This window comes from Equus quagga, chromosome 11 (genome assembly GCF_021613505.1).
Source record: "Equus quagga isolate Etosha38 chromosome 11, UCLA_HA_Equagga_1.0, whole genome shotgun sequence".
Taxonomy (NCBI): domain Eukaryota; kingdom Metazoa; phylum Chordata; class Mammalia; order Perissodactyla; family Equidae; genus Equus; species Equus quagga.
Window position 1 is genome coordinate 86,006,672 of NC_060277.1, and position 8,582 is coordinate 86,015,253.

Sequence of the window (8,582 nt, forward strand, 5' to 3'; positions counted from 1 at the left end):
AGAGCTGAGGGTGTTTCTCCATTTGGTGGAGGTGGCAGATTCCTGGTTTTCCTCTCGATCTATTTCTGTTTGCTTGTCTGTTTCATTTTTCCTCCTGTGTGCATTTGTATCAAGGGATTTATTCCTAACCATCCAGATTTTTGACAACAGATATTTTTTGCCAGTGATGAAAAGTCTTGGTTTAAATATTTACTTGTATTACGTTGAGGTGTGTCATGCATGGCCTCAGCAAAAAGCAATATGATCCTATTTCAAAGAGAGAAAGAGACTCCCAGGTACACAGGGAGAGGCTGTGAGCCACAACTAAGTGGCATGTGAGCAGGTCTGATGGATACGTGTCTGGCAGAGACTGCAGGGAGCAGCTCACCAGGTTCTTTGTCAACCAAGATCCAGTTAACCAGAGAGAAACCCCTGGGAGGTGGAGACCACGGGGTGGGAATGGGCAATGAGCCAGGAGCACAGAGACTTGGATTCTCTCCCAGGCAAAGGGAGGAAGAAAATGGATTCCCATTCAAGTTCAAAAGGCCAGTGGCCAGGCTGCCAAGGGGCAGGGGGAGTGGGTCCAGACAAATGAGACCAAGAGCTAACCCCAAATCCTGAGGAAGAAAGGCAGACTCACCACCAGAAGCTCGGGGGTGGCCAGGTGGCATCCCAAGGCCTGCAGGCTGTTCCCAAGGCTCCAGCTTGAGACTGCCCAGCTCTGTTTAGACTCTTCACCATGGTTCCCAACCAGGAACTGGGAGCTCTCTGCTTCCCTTGCAAACACGGCTGTGGTAGCAGGCAGGGGTGAGGCACTCAGTCACTGTGTGTACAGGTGACATACCTTCTGCTAGGAGTGTCCTGACAGGAGCTGAGGAATCTGACATTTTAGCTTGGGAATTTTTTCCCCCTTTCCTTTCCTGGGGAATACATTGGGGCCAGTACTTCATTGCCTGCAGCGTGATTTGAAGGAAAGAGTTCAAAGCAAGTATCAGTAGACCCAGTTTTTAGTCTTGGAATTCATTGATTCATTCATTCTACATATATTTATTGAGTGCCTTTGCTATACCAGGCACTAGACCCAGGGATTATAAGGTGAGAAAAAGAGAGAAAGTCATGACTGAATTTGCAAACCAGTAGAGGAGACAGACATTAATCAACTAATCCCACAAGTAAATATATAATCACAAATTGTGATGTGTGATGAACGAAAGACCTCAGGGGCATAAGCATTTACTAAAATAAGGGCAGAGGAGGAAATACCTAGCCTGAGAAGTCAAGAAGGCTTCCCTGGAAAGTGAAGAAGTTGGTAAGAATTAGCTAGATGAATGGGAAGGGAGCATTCTAGACAGAGGGAATAGCATGTGCAAAGATCCTGGGGTAGAAAAGATGGTGTGGGATATTTAGGGAAGAAGGCCCTAGTGATTAGAATATGAGAGTAAGGGGCAGACTAGTTTAATCTGAGGTTGGAGTGGTAGGCAGGGGTCATCCAGGGATTTTCTTTAAACAACAAGAAATTTCAATTGGCCGACAATCTTGTTAGTAAGAGCATTCTTTTCAAACAAGCACCACAAACTAACTTCTATAGGCCTTTAGATAAAGGAAAGCTCACACAAATGAGGTGGAAATTCTGTATTCCTATCAAGGGGCTATTGGTGGAGCCATTTTGACATATAACTCTTCCTTCTCCCCAGGGCAGGTGGTCTTGCATTTATATTCTAATATTAACAGCCTCCTAGTAGTGAACACTTCTTATTAGTCAGGTACTATGTTAAACACTTCACATGCATTATTTCATTTAACCCTCTCAACAACCGTAGGTGGTTCTTTATTAGGACTGTTCCCAGATATTCCAGGTCTCTCCCCTCCTAGGGGTGAGACCAACATGGTAGAATTGTGCTTCCCACATTCTCAAAGTTAGGTATGGCCACGCAACCAGCTGCAGTCAATCAAACTTGAAAGAAAGTGAGTATGTCATTTCCACATAGAAGCACTTAATTACCAGTGTCCTAGCTCAACCTTTCCTTTTTTTCTGCCGTTGTAATTCTGGAAGTGCGTTTCTAGATCTAGATTTTCATCCTGGGGTAATTTTGCCCCACAGGGAACATTTGGAAATGTCTGCAGATCATTTTGGTTGTTACAGTGGGGGGTGGGGGGTTGCCACTGGCATCTAGTGAGTAGAGGACAAGGATGCTGCTAAATATCCTACAATGCACGGGACAGCCCCCCACAACAAAGAATTACCCAGCCCCAAAGGTCGATAGTGCTGAGGTGGAGAAACGTTAGTCTAGATGGAGCCTCCGTCACCTGTGTTTCTGAATAACCACAATGAGTAAGTTCTCTCTGTTGGTTGACATTGAACATGAGCTTGAGTGAAGAACAAACCTTTGTTGTGTTGAGCCGCTGATGTGCACAAGATGCTTATTACTCCAGCATCCGTCCTGACTCTAGTATCCATCCTGACTCATATAGCGGTAGACACTATGATTACTACCGTTTTATAAATTGGGAATCTGAGACTTAGAGATGCCAAATAAGTTGCACAAGCCCACACAGTTAGGCAGAGCTGGGACTTTTACCCAAATCATTTGGGCTCCAAAGCCTGTATATTAACCACTCTATTAATGATTAACTAAATATTAGTCATTAAGGATCCTGTTCACAGACCCCAGGGGAAAATGGGATCTTAACCAAGAGCCACTGAACCCTTCCTAAGGGAAGCAAGTGGCCCACAAAATTGCTCCTGTTTTTCTGAAAGCTGTTTAGCTGTTGTTTTCGTTTTTGCTTTTTTTTTTTGATTGGCCCTGAGCTAACATCTGTTGCCAGTCTTTTTTCTTTCTTCTCCCCAAAGCATCCCAGTACATAGTTGTATATTCTAGTTGTAGGTCCTTCTGGTTCTGCGTTTGGGATGTTGTCACAGCATGGCTTAACAAGCAGTGCTAGGTCCGCACTCAGAATCTGAACCAGCAAAACCCTGGGCTGCTGAAGCAGAGCATGTGAAATTAACCACTTGGCCACGGGGCCGGCTCCCTGATAGATGTTTGCCAAGGTAACTCAGAAAGATGTTGAGAAACAGGTTTAACTTATAGAGGAACATAATGTCTAAATTTTAATATATTTATTTTGTTCCCCGTACTTCCTTGTACATGCACATACATGAACTTTTCCCTAGTCCTAATTCTAGTGCCTTGGAGATTCTCATGACCTCCAGAAAAATTTGGATTGTTAAGTATTGTTTATTTGCCAGGACTCCAGAGTTTTGGGTTCAAATGCCAGTTCTGCCCTATACTAGTTGGGTTATTAAGTTACTTAACCGCTCCGTGACTCAGTGTCCTCATTTGTAAAATTAGATGGAGTAATAACATTACTGTTCTCATAGGGTTGTCAGGGGAATTTAACTAATATTTGCAGTGGTTGGCATGTAGTAAGTCTGAAATAAGCGTTTATTAAATAAATGAAGTTTTTGGTAAAGAAATGGTATGAGAAAAGAGTTAAAAGAAAAGAAGCCCTAGTTGCCATTCAGGACAAGTCAGTGTTGTAAGCATGTCATCAAAGTGCTATGGGAATCCAGTTGTAGTCAAGTCTATTTGAGGGTGGGTGGGAAAGTCAGAGAAAGCTATTCAGAGGAGCTTCAGTTACCAGGTAGGCCCCCAATAGTCATCATTGTTATACTAAGACGTAACCAACATTTATATTTCACTTTACACATTCTCCAGGATTCTCCCTTGACTTTTCTATTGGCTTCTTACCAAAATCCAGAGACAGAAGTTGGTAGACTGGATGACCTTCAAATGAGATTTTAGGGAAAGAGTAGGAGTCACCAGGTGGACACAGCACAATGGCACACTTGGTTAACGCAGAGTAATTCCCTGGGGTGACCAGCTCAGAGGTGTAATAAGAGACAAGACTAGGCAGCCCTCTTGGGATCTGATAATAAAGAGTTTTGACTGTAGCTTAGAAGTTTCCTGACAAGCTCCTTAATGCAGCCCCTTAAAAATAGAGAAAACAGAGCCAGGCACTGAAGCTGTGGAGCACTGGGGCAGGCAATGAATAATTGCCCTGACTTTACCCAGATACCACCTGATGGAACATGCCCTTGCAAAATTCATTGTTGTGACTCTTCAATAACCAATGGCATCTTTAAAAAATGGTGGTTAGCCATTTACCTTATTTTGGGAATGTGAATAGAGCTATGCTGACAAGATCTGAAACCACTAAGCTTGAGGGGGCGGGGCCAGAATCCCCAGTCTCGATTTATTTCCTAAGTTCTTGGGCATCCTGAGTCTTTGCTAGGACTTCTGGTAACTCAGGGCTAATCATTCAAGCCCAGGCTCCCTGCTCCGTGCATCCCGCGTGGCCAGTGCCCAGGCTCCAGCGTCTTTTCAGCAGCTTTTGAGTTGAGAGGAAACCAACACCTCCCAAATTTGATCCATAAATGAGGTCCTTGATCCCTGACATTGAAGAAAAGAAGAGCTTTGCCCCTGGATTTTATTTTGGTTATTTTCTTTGGAGTAGGGCCTGAGGCACATGCAAAATCAAAGTTTCATGTGATGCTCTTGGGGACAGCCTGAGAGTGAAGTGGTGTTTCAACTGTAAAAATCTCTCTCCGCTTCATCTCTCTCCAGAAGATTCTTGGGAAAATGCCCACTGCTTCAGTTCCCAAGTAGGCCCCCAGTAATCATCATTGTTATACTAATTCATAACCGACATTTCTATTTCATTTCATACATTCTCAAGGGTTCTCCCTTGACTTCTCTGTTTACTCCTCACCAAAATCCAGAGAGGAGTTGGTAGGACTGGATGGCCATCCAACGAGATATTTGAGGAAAAATAAACATTATTAATCCTAAGCAAGAAGATGAGGAAACTGAGGTGCAGCAAAAGGAAATACTTGTCAAAGTCTCATGATTAAATTATAGTAGTTCTGGAATCAGAAATTGAGACTTAAGATTTAAATCATCTACCCAAGCGGCTAAGAGAAAAGAAAATGAACCCACTGATGAATTTGGTGTTGTCATTATCCAGCAGTTAAATCAGTCCACAAGCCTCCATATCATATGTCTCCAGGGAACTGCAAATTAGAACAACAATAAGATAACACTGCACACCTATTAGAATGGGCAAAATCCAGAACACGGACAACACCAAATGCTGGTGAGGATGTGGAGCAACAGGAACTCTCATTTATTGCTGGAGGGAATGCTAAATGGTACAGCCACTTTAGAAGACAATTTGGCGGTGTCTTAAAAAACTAGCACACTCTTACCGTATGATCCAGTGATTATGCTCCTTGGTATGTACCCAAATGGGTTGAAAACTTAGGTCCACACAAAACCTACATGTTGATGTTTATAGCAGTTTTACTTATAATTGTCAAAATTTGGAAATATCCAAGGTGTGCTTCAGTAAGTGAATGGATAAATAAACAGTGGTACATCCAGACAATGGAATATTATTCAACGCTACAAAGAAATGAATTATCAAGCCATGAAAAGACATGGAAGAATCTTAAATGCATACAATATTACTAAGTGAAAGAAGCCAATATGAAAAGGCTACATACTATAGGATTCCAACAACACAACATTTTGGAGAAGGGAAAACTATGGAGACAGTAAAAAGATGGGTGGTTGCCAGGAGTTATTGGGGAGGGAGTGATAAACAGGTGAGGCACAGAGGATTTTTAGCATGGTGAAACTACTCTGTATGATACTATAATGGTGGATACATCTCATCATACATTTGTCAAAACCCGTAGAATGTACAGCAAGAGTGAACGCTAACGTAAACTATAGACATTAGGTGATAATGATGTGTCAACGTTGATTCATCAGTTTTAACAAACATACCACTCTGGTAAAAGGTGTTGATAACAGGGAAGGCTAAGTGTGTATGGGGGCAGGGAGTATACAGGAAATATCTATCTTCCACCCAATATTGCTGTGAACCTAACATTGCTGTAAAACAAAGTCTATTTAAAAAAGGAAGTAGAATAGCAAAAAAACTATTGTAATGCTTTGCACTTCGTAAAGGCAAGTATGTTTTCAAGAAATGTTGTTTCCTGTATGTGTAAATATAAAATCCATATCTTACTATGGGTTGCAATAAAGTTCAAATAACATCAGGTTATGTGATTTCTAAATGCCCTTCCAACTCTAGCCCTTTTGTTCCATTAATGAGACAGGAGGAAGACAAAGGGGCATCCTCAGATCCAGGAGGGCTCCTATCTGAGGATGTCAGTGGCCCGTTCTGTGCACAGCTCTATTTTATACTGGAGCCACATCAAAGGATATTTACAACTGCCGAGCACATCATGAACAGCTGATCTATTTCCTCTGCCAAGAATATCCCTCTTTCCACCCCTATCTCCCTGTCCACTTTGTGTACCTGGTGAATCCCCACATCTCCTCGAAGACTCAGTTCACATATCACTTTCTCTCTGCAAATTTCCCTGTGGACTGAGGCAATATGAGCTGCTGTGTCCCGGGTATGCCCAGAAGTGTGTGCATACCTCTCTACTAGCTCTTCTTATTTTATTTTAGGCATATGTTTACACCTCTGCCTCTCCCTCTAGCCTGTGAACTCTATGGGAGCAGGAACTGTTTATTTCATTTTCATATCATCAGCCTGGGGCAAAGGGTTTGGAACATAGCAAAGCTTGATTATGCTGTTGAGTTAAACGGAATTCTCTTTTCAGCATATCCTATATCTGCTGGGCAATTCAGGAAAGGAAATTACTATCATCTCATGGAAGGACCAACCCCTGCAACGGGACTGGGCAAAGCCCTGTTGCTCAGTGAGCCCCTGGCCTATCGCTACTGAGGACAAGCCACTGAAGGAACTCCCTCCTGCTTGCTGCATGCTGCTTTCCAGTCCTCTGCCAGCAGAGTCTCTGGGGAAGGGGCTCTGTTCTACTACCCTGGAGTGCTTTTGGCTTCAGCCCTTTCCAGACTTGATAACTCGAAACTGCCCCTGACCGGATCCTGTATCCTTTGATCCTGCTCAGCTCTGCTCCTCCCCGCTCTGCCAGAGACGCAGCCTGCAGAACTCGGAGTTGGACAACTCCATGCAAGGATATGCCGCACGGCAAGAAGCAAGATTCCATTTTATGTCATTCATCACCTGAATTGCCTCGCTCTCTCCTGCAGTGTTGATTGACTTTACAAAGTCTACTGAAATCGACATTTTTGCTCATTTTACAGATATCCAGATGCACATAATCCCCAGGACCATCAACATAGTAGTCCTATTAAAGGGCCCACACTGTTAACGACCAAATCGCAGATGCTCATTTACATATTTTGCTGTGGATTATTTCTGTAATATTTAATTCTCAAACATACACTTTCCCCAGAGTTTTGACTTACCTCCACCTAGACCCAATTGTCTCCCTACGACTTCCATGCTCAAGTTATAATATTATAACAATAGTGTCATTAATTAGTGATTCTCATACTCTGCACACACAAATCAGATGTACACCTTGAAAACACAGATTCCTGGGACCTCAGTTCCCAAGTGCCTGAGGATGGCTAGGATGGGCTCAGGCATCTGAAGTCTTCAGAAGCTGCCCAGGGAATTCTAATGCTTGTCCATGTTTGAGAGCCACCGCTTTATATGACTCCGTCTGGGAATAAGATGTTCCAAATTCATGAAATCCCCAGATGAATAAAATTTACAGATTCAAAAATCTAAACAATTTACCCATCTATTCATCCCTCCCTCCCTCCCCACATTGTTCTAAAATTTAATTTATTAAATATAAGCAGAAGGTAGTGAACAAAATTAGTCTTTATATTTACGACAAATATCTTTTTTTTTTTTTTGAGGAAGATTAGCCCTGAGCTAACTACTGCCAATCCTCCTCTTTTTGCTGAGGAAGATTGGCCCTGATCTTACTTCCATGCCCATCTTCCTCTACTTTATACGTGGGACGCCTAACACAGCATGGCTTCTGCCAAGCGGTGCTGTGTCCACGCCCGGGATCCGAACCAGTCAACCCTGGGCCACCGAGAAGTAGAACATGCAGACTTAACCACTGCACCACCAGGCCAGCCCCAAATATCTTGAATATTGGGTCCTACACTGGAGTCTATGATGTGCTCATGTATAATTCACTGTATGATTCATTGTTTCCCCCTTTACTAAGTGGCCCCAGATATCTGGCTTCTCACACCTTTTCGGTGTTTTTCTTCTCAGTTTATGTTCCAGAGAACTGATGTTAAAAGAAGCTGGATCTCCAGATTTGGAGGGGAGGTGGGGGACACGCACATTGCTATGTGTTAATATGTACAGACTCTCTTCAATGAGTTCTTTTAGTACATAACCATGACGCGACTTCACTACAATACAGAGTTTGATGCATTTTTCAAGTGCTGGAGCTGGATTCCCGGGGGCACTCCTTGGTGATGAATGCAATCTGTGCCCCTAAGGACAACAGTTGGCCTACACAGGAATATAAATGGCTGACATGGGAATATAATCTTTCAAACTATGTTTGAATCAACATAACTCCACTGCTAAATGTTTGGTGATGCTTCTCAGACTTTAGTATGAAGGGGCAACTAGGTTGCTTGTTTAAGAATGCAGATTTTACAGAGATT

The 8,582-nt window shown here is 42.9% G+C and overlaps 1 protein-coding gene across 1 annotated transcript in view; it reads right to left on the reverse strand.

Annotated features, from left to right (window-relative positions):
* ANKFN1 (ankyrin repeat and fibronectin type III domain containing 1) overlaps positions 1-658 on the reverse strand; it is a 319,561-nt gene extending 318,903 nt beyond the window's left edge. The window contains exon 1 of the mRNA XM_046677042.1: positions 620-658. The gene's annotated coding sequence lies outside the window, so the exon portion shown is untranslated. The remainder of the gene's footprint in view (positions 1-619) is intronic.
* Between the last annotated feature and the right edge of the window lie 7,924 nt (positions 659-8,582).